Source organism: Pseudophryne corroboree, chromosome 5, assembly GCF_028390025.1.
Source record: "Pseudophryne corroboree isolate aPseCor3 chromosome 5, aPseCor3.hap2, whole genome shotgun sequence".
Classification (NCBI taxonomy): domain Eukaryota; kingdom Metazoa; phylum Chordata; class Amphibia; order Anura; family Myobatrachidae; genus Pseudophryne; species Pseudophryne corroboree.
The window spans coordinates 512,348,324-512,371,455 of record NC_086448.1 but is presented as its reverse complement, the minus strand read 5'-3'; the positions used below and the strand labels follow the sequence as shown (position 1 = coordinate 512,371,455).

Sequence of the window (23,132 nt, the reverse complement as noted above, 5' to 3'; positions counted from 1 at the left end):
TTTTTTTTTAAACGCTTTTTTTGTTTAAACCAATTTAGTTATTTTTTTCGCATTAACGTTTTACTGGAAAAAAAATGTAGTCCTGTTATAATACTGTGAAACATTGCTATGTATTAGAAACCTCGAGCAACCATGTTTTAATGCTTTCTAACATTAACAATCTAAAGTTATTAGGCTTTGATATGATTTATTTTAAATCTTTCAATAAAACCAATTTTAGACAAAATTTAATAAAAACATGCAAAAATAAGAATTTACTTACCGATAATTCTATTTCTCATAGTCCATAGTGGATGCTGGGACTCCGTAAGGACCATGGGGAATAGCGGCTCCGCAGGAGACTGGGCACAAAAGTAAAAGCTTGAACTAGCTGGTGTGCACTGGCTCCTCCCCCTATGACCCTCCTCCAAGCCTCAGTTAGGACACTGTGCCCGGACGAGCGTACATAATAAGGAAGGATCTTGAATCCCGGGTAAGACTCATACCAGCCACACCAATCACACCGTACAACCTGTGATCTGAACCCAGTTAACAGTATGAAAAACGAAGGAGCCTCTGAAAAGATGGCTTACAACAATAATAACCCGAATTTTGTAACAATAACTATATACAAGTATTGCAGACAATCCGCACTTGGGATGGGCGCCCAGCATCCACTACGGACTGAGAAATAGAATTATCGGTAAGTAAATTCTTATTTTCTCTAACGTCCTAAGTGGATGCTGGGACTCCGTAAGGACCATGGGGATTATACCAAAGCTCCCAAACGGGCGGGAGAGTGCGGATGACTCTGCAGCACCGAATGAGAGAACTCCAGGTCCTCCTCAGCCAGGGTATCAAATTTGTAGAATTTAGCAAACGTGTTTGCCCCTGACCAAGTAGCTGCTCGGCAAAGTTGTAAAGCCGAGACCCCTCGGGCAGCCGCCCAAGATGAGCCCACCTTCCTTGTGGAATGGGCTTTTACAGATTTTGGCTGTGGCAGGCCTGCCACAGAATGTGCAAGCTGAATTGTACTACAAATCCAACGAGCAATCGTCTGCTTAGAAGCAGGAGCACCCAGCTTGTTGGGTGCATACAGGATAAACAGCGAGTCAGATTTCCTGACTCCAGCCGTCCTGGAAATATATATTTTCAGGGCCCTGACTACGTCCAGTAACTTGGAGTCCTCCAAGTCCCTAGTAGCCGCAGGCACCACAATAGGCTGGTTCACGTGAAACGCTGAAACCACCTTTGGGAGAAATTGAGGACGAGTCCTCAATTCTGCCCTATCCGTGTGAAAAATCAGGTAAGGGCTTTTATAAGATAAAGCCGCCAATTCTGAGACACGCCTGGCTGAAGCCAGGGCTAACAGCATTACCACCTTCCATGTGAGATATTTTAATTCCACAGTGGTGAGTGGTTCAAACCAATGTGATTTTAGGAACCCCAAAACCACATTGAGATCCCAAGGTGCCACCGGGGGCACAAAAGGAGGCTGTATATGCAGTACCCCTTTGACAAACGTCTGGACTTCAGGCACTGAAGCCAGTTCTTTTTGGAAGAAAATCGACAGGGCCGAAATTTGAACCTTAATGGACCCTAATTTTAGGCCCATAGACAGTCCTGTTTGCAGGAAATGTAGGAAGCGACCCAGTTGAAATTCCTCTGTAGGGGCCTCTTTGGCCTCACACCACGCAACATATTTTCGCCAAATGCGGTGATAATGTTTTGCGGTTACATCCTTCCTGGCCTTTATCAGGGTAGGGATGACTTCTTCTGGAATGCCTTTTTCCTTCAGGATCCGGCGTTCAACCGCCATGCCGTCAAACGCAGCCGCGGTAAGTCTTGGAACAGACAAGGTCCCTGCTGGAGCAGGTCCTTTCTTAGAGGTAGAGGCCACGGTTCCTCCGTGAGCATCTCTTGAAGTTCCGGGTACCAAGTCCTTCTTGGCCAATCCGGAACCACGAGTATAGTTCTTACTCCTCTCCTTTTTATGATTCTCAGTACTTTTGGTATGAGAGGCAGAGGAGGGAACACATACACTGACTGGTACACCCATGGTGTTACCAGAGCGTCCACCGCTATTGCCTGAGGGTCCCTTGACCTGGCGCAATATCTGTCTAGTTTTTTGTTGAGACGGGACGCCATCATGTCCACCTTTGGTTTTTCCCAACGGTTTACCATCTCTTGGAAGACTTCTGGATGAAGTCCCCACTCCCCCGGGTGAAGGTCGTGTCTGCTGAGGAAGTCCGCTTCCCAGTTGTCCACTCCCGGAATGAACACTGCTGACAGTGCTATCACATGATTCTCCGCCCAGCGAAGAATCCTTGCAGCTTCTGCCATCGCCCTCCTGCTTCTCGTGCCGCCCTGTCTGTTTACGTGGGTGACTGACGTGATGTTGTCCGATTGGATCAATACCGCCTGACCCTGAAGCAGGGGTTTTGCTTGACTTAGGGCATTGTAAATGGCCCTTAGTTCCAGAATGTTTATATGAAGAGATGTTTCCATGCTTGACCACAAGCCCTGGAAATTTCGTCCCTGTGTGACTGCTCCCCAGCCTCTCAGGCTGGCATCCGTGGTCACCAGGATCCAATCCTGAATGCCGAATCTGCGGCCCTCTAGTAGATGAGCACTCTGCAGCCACCACAGAAGAGACACCCTTGTCCTTGGCGACAGGGTTATCCGCTGATGCATCTGAAGATGCGATCCGGACCATTTGTCCAGAAGATCCCACTGAAACGTTCTTGCATGGAATCTTCCGAATGGAATCGCTTCGTAAGAAGCCACCATTTTTCCCAGGACCCTCGTGCACTGATGCACTGACACCTGGCCTGGTTTTAGGAGATTCCTGACTAGCTCGGATAACTCCCTGGCCTTCTCCTCTGGGAGAAACACCTTTTTCTGGACTGTGTCCAGAATCATTCCTAGGAACAGGAGACGTGTTGTTGGAATCAGCTGCGATTTTGGAATATTTAGAATCCACCCGTGCTGACGTAACACTAACTGAGATAGTGCTACTTCGACTTCTAACTTTTTCCTGGACCTTGCCCTTATCAGGAGATCGTCCAAGTAAGGGATAATTAAAACGCCTTTTCTTCGAAGAAGAATCATTATTTCGGCCATTACCTTGGTAAAGACCCGAGGTGCCGTGGACAACCCAAACGGCAGCGTCTGAAACTGATAATGACAGTTTTGTACTACAAACCTGAGGTACCCTTGGTGAGAAGGGTAGATTGGGACGTGGAGATAAGCATCTTTGATGTCCAGAGACACCATATAGTCCCCTTCTTCCAGGTTTGCTATCACTGCTCTGAGTGACTCCATCTTGAATTTGAACCTCTTTATGTAAGTGTTCAAGGATTTTAGATTTAAAATTGGTCTCACCGAGCCGTCCGGCTTCGGTACCACAAACAGCGTGGAATAATACCCCTTTCCCTGTTGTAGGAGAGGTACCTTGATTATCACCTGCTGGGAATACAGCTTGTGAATGGCTTCCAAAACTGCCTCCCTGTCGGAGGGAGACTTTGGTAGAGCAGACTTCAGGAACCGGCGAGGGGGAGACGTCTCGAATTCCAGTTTGTACCCCTGTGATACTACCTGCAGAATCCAGGGGTCCACTTGCGAGTGAGCCCACTGCGCGTTGAAATTTTTGAGACGGGCCCCCACCGTGTCCGAGTCCGCTTGTAAAGCCCCAGCGTCATGCTGAAGACTTGGCAGAAGCAGAGGAGGGCTTCTGCTCCTGGGAAGAGGCTGCCTGGTGCAGTCTTTTTCCTCTTCCTCTGCCCCGGGGCAGAAATGAGTGGCCTTTTGCCCGCTTGTACTTATGGGAACGAAAGGACTGAGTTTGAAAAGACGGTGTCTTTTTCTGCTGAGAGGTGACCTGGGGTAAAAAGGTGGACTTTCCGGCCGTTGCCGTGGCCACCAGGTCCGATAGACCGGCCCCAAATAACTCCTCCCCTTTATACGGCAATACTTCCATATGTCGTTTGGAATCCGCATCCCCTGACCACTGTCGCGTCCATAACGCTCTTCTGGCAGAAATGGACATAGCACTCACTCTTGATGCCAGGGTGCAAATATCCCTCTGTGCATCACGCATATATAGTAATGCATCCTTCAAATGCTCTATAGTTAGTAATATACTGTCCCTATCCAGGGTATCAATATTTTCAGTCAGGGAATCCGACCACGCCACTCCAGCACTGCACATCCAGGCTGAGGCGATTGCTGGTCGCAGTATAACACCAGTATGTGTGTATATACCCTTCAGGATATTTTCCAGCCTTCTATCCGCTGGTTCTTTGAGGGCGGCCGTATCAGGAGACGGTAACGCTACTTGTTTAGATAAACGTGTGAGCGCTTTATCTACTCTAGGGGGTGTTTCCCAACGCGCCCCCTAACCTCTGGCGGGAAAGGGTATAGTGCCAATAATTTATTAGAAATTAGCACTTTTTTATCGGGGGAAACCCACGCTTTATCACACACCTCATTTAATTCATCTGACTCAGGAAAAGCTACTGGTAGTTTTTTTACTCCCCACATAATACCCTTCTTTGTGGTACTTGTAGTGTCAGAAATGTTCAATGCCTCCTTCATTGCCGTGATCATGTAACGTGTGGCCCTACTGGACATTACGTTTGTCTCCTCACCGTCGACACTGGACTCAGTATCTGTGTCTGGGTCTGTGTCGACCCACTGAGGTAACGGGCGTTTTATCGCCCCTGACGGTGTCTGAGACGCCTGGACAGGCACTAATTGATTTGTCGGCTGTCTCATGTCGTCAACAGTTTTTTGTAAAGTGCTGACATTGTCACGTAGTTCTTTAAATACAACCATCCAGTCAGGTGTCGACTCCCTAGGGGGTGACATCACTAACACAGGCAATTGCTCTGCTTCCACATCATTTTCCTCCTCATACATGTCGACACAATCGTACAGACACCCAGCACACACACAGGGAATGCTCTGATAGAGGACAGGACCCCACTAGCCCTTTGGGGAGACAGAGGTAGAGTTTGCCAGCACACACCAGAGCGCTATATATATATATATATATATATATATATAGATCCAGCAGCAGCCGGCACTCCAGTTAAGCAGATAATGCTGCTCCGGTGCCAGAACCAAAGATACACAACTGTCCAACAATGAACGGCACTCAGAGACGAAATAATGCAAAAGGATTTGTATTCCAAGGTCAACGTTTCGGGGGACGGACCCCCGTCGTCAGTGTGTCTGTTGTGTCCTGACGACGGGGGTCCGTCCCCCGAAACGTTGACCTTGGAATACAAATCCTTTTGCATTATTTCGTCTCTGAGTGCCGTTCATTGTTGGACAGTTATATATATATATATGGATAACCTTATATAAGTGTTACTCCCTTTTATAGCTGCTGTTTATAATTTAGCTGCCAATAGTGCCCCCCCTCTCTCGTTTTTACCCTGATTCTGTAGGGACTGCAGGGGAGAGTCAGGGAGCCGTCCTTCCAGCGGAACTGTGAGGGAAAATGGCGCTTGTGTGCTGAGGAGATAGGCTCCGCCCCTTCACGACGGCCTTATCTCCCGCTTTTTTCTGGAAAACTGGCAGGGGTTAAATACATCCATATAGCACAGGAGCTATATGTGATGTATTTCTTTTGCCATCCTAAGGTATTTCAGTTTTTATTGCGTTTCAGGGCGCTCCCCCCCAGCGCCCTGCACCCTCAGTGACCGGAGTGTGAAGTGTGCTGAGAGCAATGGCGCACAGCTGCAGTGCTGTGCGCTACCTTCGTTGAAGACAGGAACGTCTTCTGCCGCCGATTTCACCGGACCTCTTCGTTCTTCTGGCTCTGTAAGGGGGCCGGCGGCGCGGCTCCGGGACCCATCCAGGCTGAACCTGTGATCGTCCCTCTGGAGCTAATGTCCAGTAGCCTAAGAAGCCCAATCCACTCTGCACGCAGGTGAGTTCGCTTCTTCTCCCCTTAGTCCCACGATGCAGTGAGCCTGTTGCCAGCAGGACTCACTGAAAATAAAAAACCTAAAATAAACTTTTACTCTAAGCAGCTCAGGAGAGCCACCTAGCATGCACCCTTCTCGTTCGGGCACAAGAATCTAACTGAGGCTTGGAGGAGGGTCATAGGGGGAGGAGCCAGTGCACACCAGCTAGTTCAAGCTTTTACTTTTGTGCCCAGTCTCCTGCGGAGCCGCTATTCCCCATGGTCCTTACGGAGTCCGAGCATCCACTTAGGACGTTAGAGAAAATAAGATTTTACTTACCGATAAATCTATTTCTCGTAGTCCGTAGTGGATGCTGGGGACTCCGTCAGGACCATGGGGATTAGCGGCTCCGCAGGAGACAGGGCACAAAAATAAAGCTTTAGGATCAGGTGGTGTGCACTGGCTCCTCCCCCTATGACCCTCCTCCAAGCCTCAGTTAGGATACTGTGCCCGGACGAGCGTACACAATAAGGAAGGATTTTGAATCCCGGGTAAGACTCATACCAGCCACACCAATCACACCGTACAACTTGTGATCTGAACCCAGTTAACAGTATGACAACGTAGGAGCCTCTGAACAGACGGCTCACAACAAGAACAACCCGATTTTTTTGTAACAATAACTATGTACAAGTATTGCAGACAATCCGCACTTGGGATGGGCGCCCAGCATCCACTACGGACTACGAGAAATAGATTTATCGGTAAGTAAAATCTTATTTTCTCTAACGTCCTAGTGGATGCTGGGGATTATACCAAAGCTCCAGCCATCCTTGAAATATATATTTTCAATGCCCTGACAACGTCCAGCAACTTGGAATCCTCCAAATCGCTAGTAGCCGCAGGCACCACAATAGGCTGGTTCAGGTGAAACGCTGACACCACCTTAGGCAGAAAATGAGGACGCGTCCGCAGTTCTGCCCTGTCCGAATGGAAAATCAGATATGGGCTTTTATACGATAAGCCGCCAATTCTGACACTCTCCTGGCTGAAGCCAGGGCCAGTAGCATGGTTACTTTCCATGTAAGTTATTTCAAATCCGCCGATTTGAGTGGCTCAAACCAATGGGATTTGAGAAAATCCAAAACTACATTAAGGTCCCACGGAGCCACTGGGGGCACAACCGGGGGCTGTATATGTAGTACTCCTTTTACAAAAGTCTGGACTTCAGGAACTGAAGCCAATTCTTTCTGGAAGAAAATCGACAGGGCCGAAATTTGAACCTTAATGGACCCCAACTTGAGGCCCATAGACAATCCTGTTTGCAGGAAATGTAGGAATCGACCCAATTGAAATTCCTCCGTGGGGGCCTTCCTGGCCTCACACCACGCAACATATTTTCTCCCAATGCGGTGATAATGTTGTGCAGTCACCTCCTTCCTGGCTTTAACCAGTGTAGGAATGACCTCTTCTGGAATGCCTTTTTCCCTTAGAATTCGGCGTTCAACCGCCACGCCGTCAAACGCAGCTGCGGTAAGTCTTGGAATAGACACGGCCCCTGCTGAATCAGGTCCCGTCTTAGAGGTAGAGGCCACGGATTTTCCGTGAGCATCTCCTGAAGTTCCGGGTACCAAGTTCTTCTTGGCCAATCCGGAGCCACGAGTATCGTTCTTACTCCCCTTTGCCGTATAATTCTCAGTACTTTGGGTATGAGAGGCAGAGGAGGAAACACATACACTGACTGGAACACCCACGGTGTTACCAGAGCGTCCACAGCTATTGCCTGAGGGTCTCTTGACTTGGCGCAATACCTGTCCAGTTTTTTGTTGAGGCGAGACGCCATCATATGCACCTTTGGTGTTTCCCAACGGTTCACAATCATGTGGAAGACTTCTGGATGAAGTCCCCACTCTCCCGGGTGTAGATCGTGTCTGCTGAGGAAGTCTGCTTCCCAGTTGTCCACTCCCGGAATGAACACTGCTGACAGTGCTATCACATGATCTTCCGCCCAGCGAAGAATCCTTGCAGCTTCTGCCATTGCTCTCCTGCTTCTTGTGCCGCCCTGTCTGTTTACGTGGGCGACTGCCGTGATGTTGTCCGACTGGATCAACACCGGCTGACCCTGAAGCAGGGGTTTTGCCAGGCTTAGAGCATTGTAAATCGCTCTTAGCTCCAGTATATTTATGTGAATAGACATCTCCAGGCTTGACCATACTCCCTGGAAGTTTCTTCCCTGTGTGACCGCTCCCCAGCCTCTCAGACTGGCATCCGTGGTCACCAGGACCCAGTCCTGTATGCCGAATCTGCGGCCTTCTAACAGATGAGCACTCTGCAACCACCACAGAAGAGACACACTTGTCCGTGGCGATAAGGTTATCCGCTGATGCATCTGCAGATGCGATCCGGACCATTTGTCCAGCAGATCCCACTGAAAAGTTCGTGCGTGGAATCTGCCGAATGGGATTGCTTCGTAAGAAGCCACCATCTTTCCCAGGACTCTTGTGCATTGATGCACAGACACTTTTCCTGGTTTTAGGAGGTTCCTGACAAGTTCGGATAACTCCTTGGCTTTCTCCTCCGGAAGAAACACCTTTTTCTGAACCGTGTCCAGAATCATTCCCAGGAACAGCAGACGTGTTGTCGGGGTCAACTGAGATTTTGGAAAATTCAGAATCCACCCGTGTTGTTGCAGCACTACTTGGGTTAGTGCTACTCCGTCCTCCAGCTGTTCTCTGGACCTTGCCCTTATCAGGAGATCGTCCAAGTAAGGGATAATTAATACGCCTCTTCTTCGCAGAAGAATCATCATTTCGGCCATTACCTTGGTAAAGACCCGAGGTGCCGTGGACAATCCAAACGGCAGCGTCTGAAACTGATAATGACAGTTTTGCACCACGAACCTGAGGTACCCTTGATGTGAAGGGCAAATTGGGACATGCAGGTAAGCATATTTTATGTCCAGGGACACCATAAAGTCCCCTTCTTCCAGATTCGCTATCACTGCTCTGAGTGATTCCATCTTGAACTTGAATTTTTGTATGTACAGGTTCAAAGATTTCAGATTTAGAATAGGTCTTACCGAGCCGTCCGGCTTCGGTACCACAAATAGCGTGGAGTAATACCCCTTTTCCTGTTGTAGGAGGGGTACCTTGACTATCACCTGCTGAGAAAACAGCTTGTGAATGGCTTCCAATACCGTCGCCCTGTCTGAGGGAGACGTTGGCAAAGCAGACTTTAGGAACCGGCGAGGGGGAGACTTCTCGAATTCCAACCTGTAACCCTGAGATACTACCTGCAGGATCCAGGGGTCCACCTGTGAGCAAGCCCACTGCGCGCTGAAATTCTTGAGTCGACCCCCCACCGTTCCTGAGTCCGCTTGTAAAGCCCCAGCGTCATGCTGAGGGCTTTGCAGAACCCGCGGAGGGCTTCTGTTCCTGGGAAGGAGCTGCTTGCTGCCCTCTCTTACCCTTTCCTCTGCCTCGGGGCAGATATGACTGTCCTTTTGCCCGCTTCTTATAGGACCGAAAGGACTGCGGCTGAAAAGACGGTGTCTTTTTCTGTTGGGAGGGGGTCTGAGGTAAAAAGGTGGATTTCCCGGCAGTTGCCGTGGCCACCAAATCCGATAGACCGACGCCAAATAATTCCTCCCCTTTATACGGCAATACTTCCATATGCCGTTTGGAATCCGCATCACCTGACCACTGTCGTGTCCATAAACTTCTTCTGGCAGATATGGACATCGCACTTACTCTCGATGCCAGAGTGCAAATATCCCTCTGAGCATCTCGCATATAAAGAAAAGCATCCTTTAAATGCTCTAAAGTCTGTAAAATACTGTCCCTATCCAGGGTATCAATATTTTCAGTCAGGGAATCCGACCAGACCACCCCAGCACTGCACATCCAGGCTGAGGCGATGGCTGGTCGCAGTATAACACCAGTATGTGTGTATATACTTTTTAGGGTAGTTTCCAGCCTCCTATCAGCTGGATCCTTGAGGGCGGCCGTATCAGGAGACGGTAACGCCACTTGTTTTGATAAGCGTGTGAGCGCCTTATCCACCTTAGGGGGTGTTTTCCAGCGCGCCCTAACCTCTGGCGGGAAAGGGTATAATGCCAATAACTTTTTTGAAATTAGCACTTTTCTATCTGGGTTAACCCACGCTTCATCACATACATCATTCAATTCCTCTGATTCAGGAAAAAACTACAGGTAGTTTTTTCACCCCCCACATAATACCCCTTTTTGTGGTACTTGTAGTATCAGAGATATGCAAAGCCTCCTTCATTGCCGTGATCATATAACGTGTGGCCCTACTGGAAAATACGTTTGTTTCTTCACTGTCGACACTAGATTCAGTGTCCGTGTCTGGGTCTGTGTCGACCGACTGAGGTAAAGGGCGTTTTACAGCCCCTGACGGTGTCTGAGACGCCTGGGCAGGTACTAACTGGTTTTCCGGCCGTCTCATGTCGTCAACTGATTTTTGTAATGTGCTGACATTATCACGTAATTCCATAAACAAAGCCATCCATTCCGGTGTCGACTCCCTGGGGGGGTGACGTCACCATTACCGGCAATTGCTCTGCCTCCACACCAACATCGTCCTCATACATGTCGACACACACGTACCGACACACAGCAGACACACAGGGAATGCTCTATTGAAGACAGGACCCCACTAGCCCTTTGGGGAGACAGAGGGAGAGTTTGCCAGCACACACCCAAGCGCTATAATATATATGGGAACAACCCTATATAAGTGTTGTATCCTTATAGCAGCTTAAATATAGTAATATCGCCAAAAAAAGTGCCCCCCCTCTCTGTTTTACCCTGTTTCTGTAGTGCAGTGCAGGGGAGAGTCCTGGGAGCCTTCCTCACAGCGGAGCTGAGCAGGAAAATGGCACTGTGTGCTGAGGAGAATAAGCCCCGCCCCCTATTTCGGCGGGCTCTTCTCCGGAGTTTGTGAGATCTGGCAGGGGTTAAATACATCCATATAGCCTCAAGGGCTATATGTGATGTATTTTTTAGCCATAAAAAGGTATTATACATTGCTGCCCAGGGCGCCCCCCCCAGCGCCCTGCACCCTCCGTGACCGCTGTGTGAAGTGTGCTGACAACAATGGCGCACAGCTGCAGTGCTGTGCGCTACCTCAGGAAGACTGAAAAGTCTTCTGCCGCCTGCTTCTGGACCTCTTTCATCTTCGGCATCTGCAAGGGGGGTCGGCGGCGCGGCTCCGGGACCGGACTCCATGGCTGGGCCTGTGTTCGATCCCTCTGGAGCTAATGGTGTCCAGTAGCCTAAGAAGCCAATCCATCCTGCACGCAGGTGAGTTGACTTCTCTCCCCTAAGTCCCTCGATGCAGTGAGCCTGTTGCCAGCAGGACTCACTGAAAATAAAAAACCTAAAAACTTTTTCTAAGCAGCTCTTTAGGAGAGCCACCTAGATTGCACCCTGCTCGGACGGGCACAAAAACCTAACTGAGGCTTGGAGGAGGGTCATAGGGGGAGGAGCCAGTGCACACCACCTGATCCTAAAGCTTTATTTTTGTGCCCTGTCTCCTGCGGAGCCGCTAATCCCCATGGTCCTGACGGAGTCCCCAGCATCCACTAGGACGTTAGAGAAAGTACTTTTCAGAGAAATGCACAAACACAAAAAAAAGAAGGCGTTACGCATCAGCACTGGATAGTTCCCAGTCTGTTGCGAAGCTTCGAATGAACTAAACCAAAAGAAGAAAAAAATATTTCTACACTAGTTGAAGATGATTGAGCAGTCAGAAGTTGTTCAATAATCGGAAATACATTAGGCTTTGAATCAAAGTAAACATGAAGATTAAACCATGAGGTTTTTTCTGTGTATTGCTTGTTTAATGTGTTGGTGTTGTTTACTCTTTAAGACTGTGTTAAGTATTTTTTTTTTCTGTCCTATGGGAATGTTGGGAGAGAAGCTTGATGCTAGGCAGATTTAGCACCTCTCTTATCTGATTCACCTCCCTATATCTTTGTTTTGTGTGTGTGATTTACTGCATTGGTTCAGCAATGATGAAGACCACAAGCAACAAGAATGTGGAATACTACCAGGAATTCCCTTACAATAGGTTTTTTCTTAAGAAGTCACAGTGTTGTGCCTGTAGTCACAGCATATTAAAAAACCAGAGTGGTTTGTTTAAAAAAAACATTTGGTTTAAAGCAGGGATGGGGAACCTTTTGGCCCTCCAGCTGTTGTTGAACTACACATACCAGCATGCCCTGCTACAGTTTTGCTATTTGATCATGCTAAAACCATTGCAGGGCATGCTGGTATCTGTAGTTCAACAGCTGGAGGGCCAAAGGTTCCCCATCCCTGGTTTAAACCAGCCAACCCTATCCCCCTCCTCTCTCTCTCTCTCCTAGGACCCCTCCTCTCTGCCATAACAGTTTGATCCCTCTCATCTCTGTCCTGCCACCTTGCTTCGTTATCCACTAACTTTCCTAGGACCCCCACACTCTACCTTGCCACCTCTCTCTATCCTGGAACCCTCCTCTCTGCCCTTCTTGTGTCCCCAGCAGCTACTGAGAGGGGTATTAGCGGCTACCCTAAAGGCTGTAGTGTGCAAGTGCTACACAGATATTAAAGAAATTATATAAAATTGTATTTTACACATAGATAACATCCTACTATACAGACCAGTGAAATATAAAATTAAATACATAATAATACATGCGTTTAATATAAAATAAAATAAACTTTCTACTGTATCTGTGGGAAAACCTAATCCCAGGATGTGTTACTTTACCTTCTCAAACTGTATATTATTTGGAATGTTAAACTTCATGAGGAAGTGAATTTTACTCATAATACCTTTGTTGTTTATGTAGAATACAGTGGATTATACTACACAAATACATATCCTAAATACAAAACGGCTTGGCACAACAGTAAATGCATAGGGTCCAACAGTAAATATGGTTTGCTTTGTTTACATTTTCCAGTAATGCAGGCATTCCCAACCACGGTCCTCAAGGCACACCAACAGTGCAGGTTTTAGTGATATCCAGGCTGCAGCACAGATGGTTAAATCAAAATAACTGAGCTACTAATTAAGTCACCTGTGCTGAAGCCTGGATATCACTAAAACCTGCACTGTTGGTGTGCCTTGAGGACCGTGGTTGGGAATGCCTGCAGTAATGGAACCATAAAGAAAATCTAACTTCTGTCATGACCTAATGGCCCATACACACGGTGAGATTCGGGCTATGCCCGATTCTCACTATGCGACAGGGGCCAGGTCAGCACATAGTCAGTATCGCAAGCACATAATGAATGTTAAAAGCATATAACATATAAAAATATATCACAAGGAAGCGCATATATATATTGAGTTTGATTAAAAATTATTATGTTTTTTATTTAATTACTAATTTTCTTAATAATGCACAGCATAACATATAAAGCTTTAAAACACACCAAATACTGCAGTATAAAAGTCCAGTAAACCGTAACATTATTAATATTACCGTCCAAGTAACCATATACCGCTGGAGCTCCAATAAGGATATTCTTTAAGCACACATAGTGCTATTTATGTAACTCCCCGGTGAAGGACTGGTTATTTTGTAATAAAATACGTTGTTACTTTGTATCCATAAGCCAGAGGAATATACTTTGTAGTAACTACAAGCGTTCACAGTGTGCCTGCCGCACAGCAGCTATTGTCCCCTTCTCTCCCCACCGCCAATGATTAGCGCTCACCACAGCCGTGTATTGGAACCTCAGTGCGGCTTGATCTTGAACGGCTTGTGCCGAAGTTCTCTGACGGGAGCGGCGATAGCAGCAGCGTCCACGGAGGGAGGGTGCACACTCTCAAAGCTGATTTTAGGTGATTCCTCCAAGACGTCCTCTGGCATAGAGGAGTTCCGGACAGCCTGCAGGTGTTTGTATGGAATCCTTAACGTGTTTCTCCGTGCTTCCAATCTCACGGTTTCATCAGAAGGTATTAAGGTGCATTAGATTGGGTACCTGCTATTTAAATATGGACAATCAGTGGAGAGCATTAATTAACTAGAGTTTTACAGGTGTGTTGATCTTCCAAACCCATATTATAGTATATAATCTCTCATGGTTTCCCACACTAAAACCTATAATAAACAGTAACATAAGGCAACAACCCAATTATATTCATTACACAGATATAAAAAACCATTTCATTTATAATATATATTATTTATTCATATATCTTACACAAGAGACATGGGAGTTAATTTTCATTTTAAATCCTTTTTAGATGATAACTATACTTTCGTATAGCTCAAAATAATGTGAGGCCATATGGCCCAGCGGACTAAGGCTCCCACCTGCAACCAGGCAGAGGCGGGTTCGAATCACCCTCAGAGCCCAAGAAGAAAAGATCTTCAGTTTATTTCAAATTCACCAGTTTTTTATTTTATTATTTTATTAATTTTTTATTTTCATATTAATTATACTCACTAAAATTATCAAAAACAGACGTTCACGAGCACAGTACACGTATCTTCAATCACTTTCTTGGATATCGCCCTCAGAATAGAAAACAATTGTATCAGTACCTCTACTTTCAAAAAAGAGGTTGATACTAATAATTTCTTAAATTATCATAGTTGTCACCACCGCCCCTGGCTCAATAATATACCAAAAAGTCAGTACCTCAGACTTCGTAGAAACTGTTCAACAATTGAACAATTTGAAACTCAGGCATTAGAACTAACTCAAGCATTTAAAGAACAGAATTATCCTATAGAAATCATAGAACATGCGTTTGATGTGGCTTTGAATTGTGATAGAGTCCCTCCTAACATATAAAAAGAAAGAAGATGTGAAAGATTCCATTAATGACGGCCAACCTAGATTTATAACAAAATATAATGCTTGTTCAAAAGAGATTAAACGTATTATTCAGAAGAATTATCCTATTTTAAAAACGGATAAAATCCTTTCAAAAGAATTAATGGATAAACCTCAAGTTATCTTTAAAAAGGCTTCTAGTTTGAAAAATTTCTTGGCACCGAGTCATTATGAACCTACAAAAAATGTTTCAATTAATAAAAGTACATGGTTACAGAAGCTCCATATGGAAAAGGGGAATTATAGATGTAGAAAGTTAGGATGTTCCACATGTAGCACTATGGTGGATAAAAGTATAAACATTACATCTTATTCAAACGGGACCACGTTCGACATACATCAAAATATTAATTGCCGTACCACATATGTTATATATGTAATCACGTGTATATGCGGCATAGAATATGTAGGCCGTACCACCAGAATGCTACACATTAGATGTCTAGAACATAAAAACAATATAAGACGGGGGGTTAGTACACACAGCTTAGTGGGACATGTGAAGTATAAACATAATGGTAATGTCTCAGTGATTAGTATCCAGGGAGTGGAACATGTTAAAAGTACAACAAGGGGGGGGGGATAGATTCAATCTCCTATGCAAACGCGAAGCGTTTTGGATCTTCTCCCTGGGTACACTGTCTCCGAACGGTTTGAATGATTCAATTGAGATGAATAATATATAGGATATTCTAATGAGCAATATGATATTTAACTGTATAATGCGAAAAGAAGGAGATTCCTGGGGAACAATTTCGGGTATACATTCTTTAAGGGATTAAAGATAATATTTAAGAGCATGATATATATAAAAAATGTGGGAAGATAAAATGAATATATGGAATGTGTATATACAGATTAAAATAACAAAGAGCTCATATTATGAATATCTGAGAGATATACTTGGCCTATATAGTTAGAATATGGTATGATAAGCTAGATCTTTTCCAAATAATATGTTTAAGATGTTATAGACAGGGGGCGTGGCCTGGATCTGGCTCTGTGTGGACGTGCACTATTAGAGCTCCTGTTGCCAGAGGCCTGTTTTATATTAAATAATTGGCCCCTGCGGCTTATCTTACCCTGCGCTGTCCCACCCGTGGCCCTGCTTGGCGTGTGGGTCCCGGGGAGGCCCCCTATGACTGTTTCCGACCGAGGCCTACCATCCGTGCTGAGACCGGGGCCTTGAGTTTGGCGCCTCCCCGGCCGTGAGCTCCGAGAAAGTGCTGGAGCCGGACCGGGATCTACGGTGGCTCCCTCCTGCCCCTGACGAGGTTCCGCAGCTGTCTCTCACCTGCTCTAAAGCTCCGGGACCGGCGGTGAGACCGGGGCTCCCTCGTCTGCCCTCCTGAGCCGCGGCTACGGCGTGTCTCAGTCTGCCCCTCTCCTCCCGGCGGCCATCTTCTTTCACCCGACCTCCTCTTCGGCTGCTCCGTCCCGCTCTGGCGGGCGCCGGCTGAGCCCATATCCACCCCGGATCACCTAGACGCCCTCCCGTGTAGTGGAGGGGCCTGCTGCCTTCCTGGATGCTCCGGCCGATCGCGGCCTACATGAGAACGGGGAGCCGCAGCCTAGATTTGTGCCTCCTCCCCGCCGGAAGTGCCCTATTGGAGTGGAATCCCGGAGCTGGCCTTTCTCCGGCCTGCCTGCACTCCTGGGTGGCCAACATCATCTACTGGCCCCTCTCTTGCCTGCTGGCCCCTGCACTCTGCTACTGGGGAGTCCCTTGAGGGAAGCCTTGCCTTATTAGTGCAGCCTTGTCTCCTATCACCTCGGGTACAGTGCTGCTGGATCCTGGCTGTGTGTCTGACCTCTCACCCCTCTCTCCCGGCTGGGAGCCTACCGACTGGGTGCAGGCTGTAGATGATCCTCTGCCTGGCCCTGTGTGACACCGATCTTCTGATGTAGTTCAGACCGCTTGTTCGCCACCACCCTTGTTCTTTATGCTTACCTAACTCTCCGTCATATATTCTACGAGATCCTGCGCTCCTTTATCATCGTCATCCCGCCTACGGAATCTCATTCCATTAGAATGCCTCCAAAAAAGGTTAAAGGGGTGCTGCCTCCTAGAGTATCTTTTCCACCTCAGAAAGCGGCCCCTACTGCCTCTTCTATACGGAAGTTTCCGAGTGCCGCTTCTGCACAGGATACCCCCTGCAGCCCTGCCTCTATGCCGGGGTTTGATCCTGACTCTGATGCCCCTCTCACGGTCAAAACTCTGTACCAGGCCCTTTCAGCGTTCAAGTCTGAGTTGACTCAAGATCTCACGCCCGCTGTTCGGGAGGTTAAGACGGAGCTGCACGCTATAGGAGACCGTACGGACCATTTAGAACGGAAAGTAGAGGAACTGGTCTCGTCCCATAATGACCTTATAGCGGCCCACGATCAGCAGCAAAATGACCTTGAGGCGTTTAAACTCAAGATGGCAGATATAGGAGGACAGATCCCGGCGCAATAATATAAAGATCCGAGGCATTCCAGACTCAGTGCGGAATTCCGAGTTGGAGGATTATGCTACCGCGTTGTTCCGGAAACTTCTGCCTGGAGCAGACACCAGAGAGCTGCTTATAGACAGGATTCATAGACTGCCTAAACCACGCTCTGTTGCTCCCTCACTCCCGAGAGATACGCTCATGAGAGTGCATTTTTTCACAACTAAAGAACGCATCCTGAAAGCGGCTAGGTAGGCGGGTGACTCCGAATCGGCTGTGCTTGGCGGATTACAACTTTTTCCGGATTTCTCTGCCCTGACTTTGGCCAGACGACGATCATTCCTTCCTATAACTTTGGCACTTCGCGATCAAGACATCACTTAGAGATGGGGTTTTCCGGTGAAGCTCGTCATCTCGTATGAAAACAAGTTCTACACAGTGACTTCATTGGAGGCTGGAGTCAAATTGCTGGCGGAGTGGGATATCTCTGTCACGCTGCCTCCTGGATCCAAGAAGCAGCCAACTCTTCAATCGGAATGGTCCACAGCCTGATGTCGACTCCTTCAGCTTTGGCTTTCACTTTGAACTTTGTCCTGTACCGCTGTCATAGAAGGGACTCAGTCATTCTCCATGTTGAGGTCACGTGAGTTGTCCTGCTCTTAGTTGTGCTAATGGAGTCCCATCTCCTTGTTTAGATCTTAGACTGTATGTATCTGTTTTCTGTTCTAATTTGTACTGTTGGTAGGCATATTTGCTCCTGCTTTTTATTTTTATTTTCCTCTCCTCCTGTTCAGGTTCATGGGTGGTGGCGCTAGGCCACATGTTCCCCCCTGGTAATACACTACTGCATTTTTTTGTTTTCCTTGCAGTAGTTATGCCGACCCGATGTACTGGGTCGTTTTGGTTTGTTCCTTTCCTTTTCCCTCCCTTTGTCCTTCCTTTTCCTCCCGACCCCCTATATTATGATTATTCACGGTTTGAGACAAGTTTATCTGTGTATGTGTCAAGGTCATTCACTGCCCACAACATCCATTAGTTTGCCCCGATGGTTCAGGTTCTATCCATGAATGTTAAGGGGCTGAATTCCCCTAATAAGAGAAGGCTGGCTTTGTGTTATTTTGCTAGGTATAAAGCGGATATTGTCACGTTGCAGGAGACACACTTTTGATCAGCAGCGCCCCCTATTTTTAAAGACCGCAGATTCCCTTTGGGTTATTTTGCTAATGGCCCCTTTAAGAGGAACGGTGTGGCCATACTGTTTAGGGATTCCATCTGCTTTGCATTCTCAGATAGCCGATAAAAATGGGCGGTATCTCATATTGAGCGGCCTTTTAAACGATAAGCTGAGACTAGAGTAACCGGCCTATGCCCCGAATTCAAACCAAGTCGCTTTTATCCGTAAGTTGTGTGTGGCCATTCAAAAAAAACGTAAGGGCTCCCTTCTTCTCACGGGGGATTTTAATTTAGTCCTTGACCCTAAATTGGACAGGTCTCCCAGGCCCTCTCCCTCCACTTCAGCCTCCCCCAACGCCCCCTCCTCAGCCTTTCGTAATCTCTTAGCTGAATTTGACCTCTATGATATTTGGCAAGTGCAAAACCCCACTGGTCGGGAGTACACTTACTATTCCCCCATCCACAACTCTTACTCCCGTATTGATTTTATGTTTTCGGATAAATGGACCCTTCAGTTTGTCAGATCCATGGACATTCTCCCTATAACTTGGTCAGACCACGCCCCGCTGACTCTTAAATGGGATGTTGCTAGCCAGCATTCTCCCCCCCCCCCCCCACCCTTGGAGACTCTCTCCTCACTTGCGGTCTAATCCAGTCTCAAAAAAAATCATAGTTGACAGTATCTCGTCCTATATGTAATTTAATTCCCCTTCGGACACGTCCACCCTGAAATTTTGGTGCGCACTTAAGGCCGTTATCAGGGGGGCAGCAATTCAGGCAGGAGCGCAGCTTAAAAAACTTAATCGACAATGCCAGGCCGATTTGGAGCTTAAGTTGAAGGACTTAGAGGACAAAAATCAATCTAGGCCTACGGAAACCCTACAGAGGGAGCTAGCCGACACTAGGTCCCAACTCCAGAAATTACTTATGGCGCGCACCCAGGCCTCACTAAATAGGATGCGTCAGAAATGTTATCTAGCGGGAAACAGGCCGGGGAAAATGCTTGCCCGCATGCTCGGAATAGAATCAGGCTTATTGTGTCCCCCGCAGGCGCCAAAATTTCTAACCCGAGGGAGATATCTAATCAGTTTGCCAACTTCTACTCCCAACTTTATAATCTCTCGACTGATCCCTCTACCCCTCAGCCCACTCCCTCTTCTATCAACTCCTTCTTAGCTGATATAAGCCTCCCAACTATTTCAGATGACCAATTAGCATTACTGAATGCCCCTTGGTCCTTATCGGAAATCCTGCAGGTGATCAAGCGCCGGGCCCCGATGGCTTTATTAATGACTTCTATGTTTCGCTCCAAGACCTCCTAGCTCCCTCTCTAGTGACAATTTACAATGACGTTACCTCTCGAAGTACCCTCCCTGAGGAGATGCTCGAGGCGCGTATTGTCACGATCCCCAAACCAGGCAAAGATTTGACCACTTGTTAAAATTATCGTCCCATTGCGCTATTGAACGGGGACATTAAAATATATGCTAAATTAATAGCCTCTCGTTTGAATGCCTTACTCCCCCTCCCTGATACATCCGGATCAGGTCGGCTTTATCCCGGGAAGACAAGCGTCTGATAATACACGCAGGGTTTTTAACCTTGTAGATTCCCTGTCCCCTAAGCACGGTCTCCTTCTGCTGTCTTTGGACGCAGAAAAGGCCTTTGACCACTTAAACTGGTCTTACATGCGAGACGTTCTATTAAAATTTGGCCTGCGCGATCGCATCCTTTCTTCGATATTAGCCTTGTATAGCTCCCCGTCGGCCCGGGTCCTCAGTAATGGTTTTTTATCCTCCTCTTTTCCAATTTCCAATGGCACCCGCCAGAGCTGTCCTCTCTCCCCTCTCATTTTTGTCCTGGCCATTGAGCCTTTGGCAGCTAAGCTCCGAGCGGACCCGCAGTTCCCTGGACTGCGATTAGGCTCCTCTCTTCACAAGCTCTGTCTGTTCGCAGACGATGTTCTTTTATTTGTAACTGACCCTTGCACTACACTCCCTCATTTACACAATATTATAGATATGTACTCTGCAGCATCCTATTATAAATTAAACGCCTCTAAGACCGATGCTTTGCCCATTAATCTTACCCATTCCTTGACCCTCTTACGCGCTACGTACCCTTACAATTGGCAAACATCCTCGATACAATATTTAGGTATTTTCATCCCCCCGTCTACCTCTTCTGTTTTTGAGGTTAATCTTCCCTCTCTGTTGTCCTCCCTTCAGCTGTTCACCAAATCATGGCTCAATTATGAAATTTCGTGGCTGGGGCGTCTGGCCGCTTTCAAAATGTCGTTGCTCCCCAAATTAATGTTCCTGTTCCGTACCATCCCTTTTATCTTCCCAAAGAAATATCTAGATAAGGCCACTGCAATTCTTACCAATTATATATGGTCTTCGCGCCCGCCTAAACTCGCTCGCGCGAGGATGTCTCTGCCGAGGAGTGCCGGCGGCCTTGCTATGCCTAATCTTTCACTGTACCAGGAAGCCTGCCTTTTGGCCCAGATTAAGGAATTCTGTAGAGATATGCGTCCGGGGTGGACGTGTCTGGAGGAGACGGCTTGTCCCCGTTTCCCCCTGAAAGATCTCTTCTGGCTGCCCAAATCCCTGCGCCCACAGGGCTTAAACCTCCTTCCCTCTACTCGAGCCACGCTACAGGCCTGGGACAGGTTGACTATGTCCATGTCCCCCTCTTATCATAATATGTCTTTAGTATCATTATGAGCGGTAGCCGCCCTAGTCCCTAATCTTAATCTGGCAAACTGGAGTTCCAGGGGGATGGGCGTCCTGGGAGATTTGTTTAATGGGTCTGTGCTCGCCTCCTTTTGTGATATTCAGGGACGCTTCTCTTTGCCTAACTCTGAGAGGCTTCGATACTACCAAATCCAGCACAGGTGGAATAGCCTCCACCTTACTCTCACTCCACCACCCCGTTATTGCACATGCCATAGGCCGACTTTTTACTGTTACTTCTAAGGGGGAAATTTTCTTCTGGTATAGAGCATTACTGTCACTAATCCCTGTTTCTAAATCCAGAGCCCAAATCAGGTGGGAGGCGGATATTGGCTGTACTCTCCATGATTCCCAATGGCAGCACATCTTTTTGTCGTCTTTTACTATGTCTAAATGTCTGAATCACTCCGAAATGCATGTCAAGTTACTACATAGATTATACCTCACACCTGATAGGTTGCATACGATTTGGTCTGCATGTTCGAAGTTTTGTTGGCGTCTCTGCGGAGAGGTGGGCCACTTCTTTCATATTTTTTGGACATGTTCCCATATTCAAGTGTACTGGGTGGAGGTATTTGGGCTTATCAATAAAGTTCTGAATCTTGATTTGTCCCATTCCCCCCCTTATAGCTTTATTGAATGTATACCCGCGATCCGTGGGTGCCCATTTACATTATGTTTTAGGACATATCTGACTCGCTGCACGTGCGGCCTTAGCCCAAAACTGGAAGCAACCCACATCACCTCCCCTATTGAAGGTTATACACAAAATACAGCTGCACTTTTTGATGGAGACTGAGCACATCCCATACTCCTTCTCCGCTAAATCCCCTCTGGTCCGTTGGATGCCCTGGCATCTGTTTATCACGGAAGGTGAGGGCGTTACACTGATACTACGTTCCTCTTCCTCAGACTTGCATTCTCTCGGCTGATGAGGTCCCCCCCCCCCCTAAGACTGAGATGGCCTTATCTCTAGTGCTGTATATATAATATGCCCATTGCCGCCTTTTTCTCCCTTTTTTTCCTGTTTCTCTTCTTTTTTACCATCTTCCATTATTTTAGGTTCACTGCAAGTTCTTTGATGTACTTGTTTGATTGACTTTGAACTGTTTGTACATGTTTGCCATTATGTTGTCTCCTGTATTCATGTACCTATCCCCCCCCCCCTTTTTTCCTTCTGTACCCCTGTTTTGCATCACAAAAAATAAGATTTTAAACCTACCGGTAAATCTTTTTTTCGTAGTCCTTAGAGGATGCTGGGGACTCCGTAAGGACCATGGGGATAGAGGGGCTCCGCAGGAGACATGGGCATTTTAAGAAAGAATTTAGTTCCTGGTGTGCACTGGCTCCTCCCTCTATGCCCCTCCTCCAGACCTCAGTTAGAGAAACTGTGCCCAGAGGAGATGGACAGTACGAGGAAAGGATTTTGTTAATCCAAGGGCAAGATTCATACCAGCCACACCAATCACACCGTATAACTTGTGATAACTACCCAGTTAACAGTATGAAAACAACATAGCATCAGTTCAGGACCGATGCAACTATAACATAACCCTTATTGAAGCAATAACTATATACAAGTATTTCAGAAGTAGTCCGCACTTGGGACGGGCGCCCAGCATCCTCTACGGACTACGAGAAAAAGATTTACCGGTAGGTTTAAAATCTTATTTTCTCTAACGTCCTAGAGGATGCTGGGGACTCCGTAAGGACCATGGGGATTATACCAAAGCTCCCAAACGGGCGGGAGAGTGCGGATGACTCTGCAGCACCGATTGAGCAAACAAGAGGTCCTCCTCATCCAGGGTATCAAACTTGTCTCCGTCGTCACGGGTAACACCAGCTGTATTAATTTCCTTTCCCCAGGGAACTTTGCTCAGTGTTCTAGTCCGGGATCCTCAGTGGACACTCATTAGCAGCCATTCTCAATTGCTTCATAGCTCAATTTATGCCCTAAATTTTATGTGTATATGTGAATTTTTATTCATGGTTTTAGTATATGATGTTTAGCTAATAAATCCAATTGTGATTTTACATTCATCC

General features: G+C 47.0%; 1 protein-coding gene across 9 annotated transcripts in view; it reads right to left on the bottom strand.

The window, feature by feature from the left end:
- PRP4K (pre-mRNA processing factor kinase PRP4K) overlaps positions 1-23,132 on the bottom strand; it is a 160,665-nt gene that overhangs the window by 96,168 nt on the left and 41,365 nt on the right. Inside the window, exon 2 of one of the 9 annotated variants that reach the window (XR_010177788.1) lies at positions 13,622-13,891. The exons of the other annotated variants lie outside the window; for them this stretch is intronic. The gene's annotated coding sequence lies outside the window, so the exon portion shown is untranslated. The remainder of the gene's footprint in view (positions 1-13,621; positions 13,892-23,132) is intronic. 9 annotated transcript variants of the gene reach the window in all.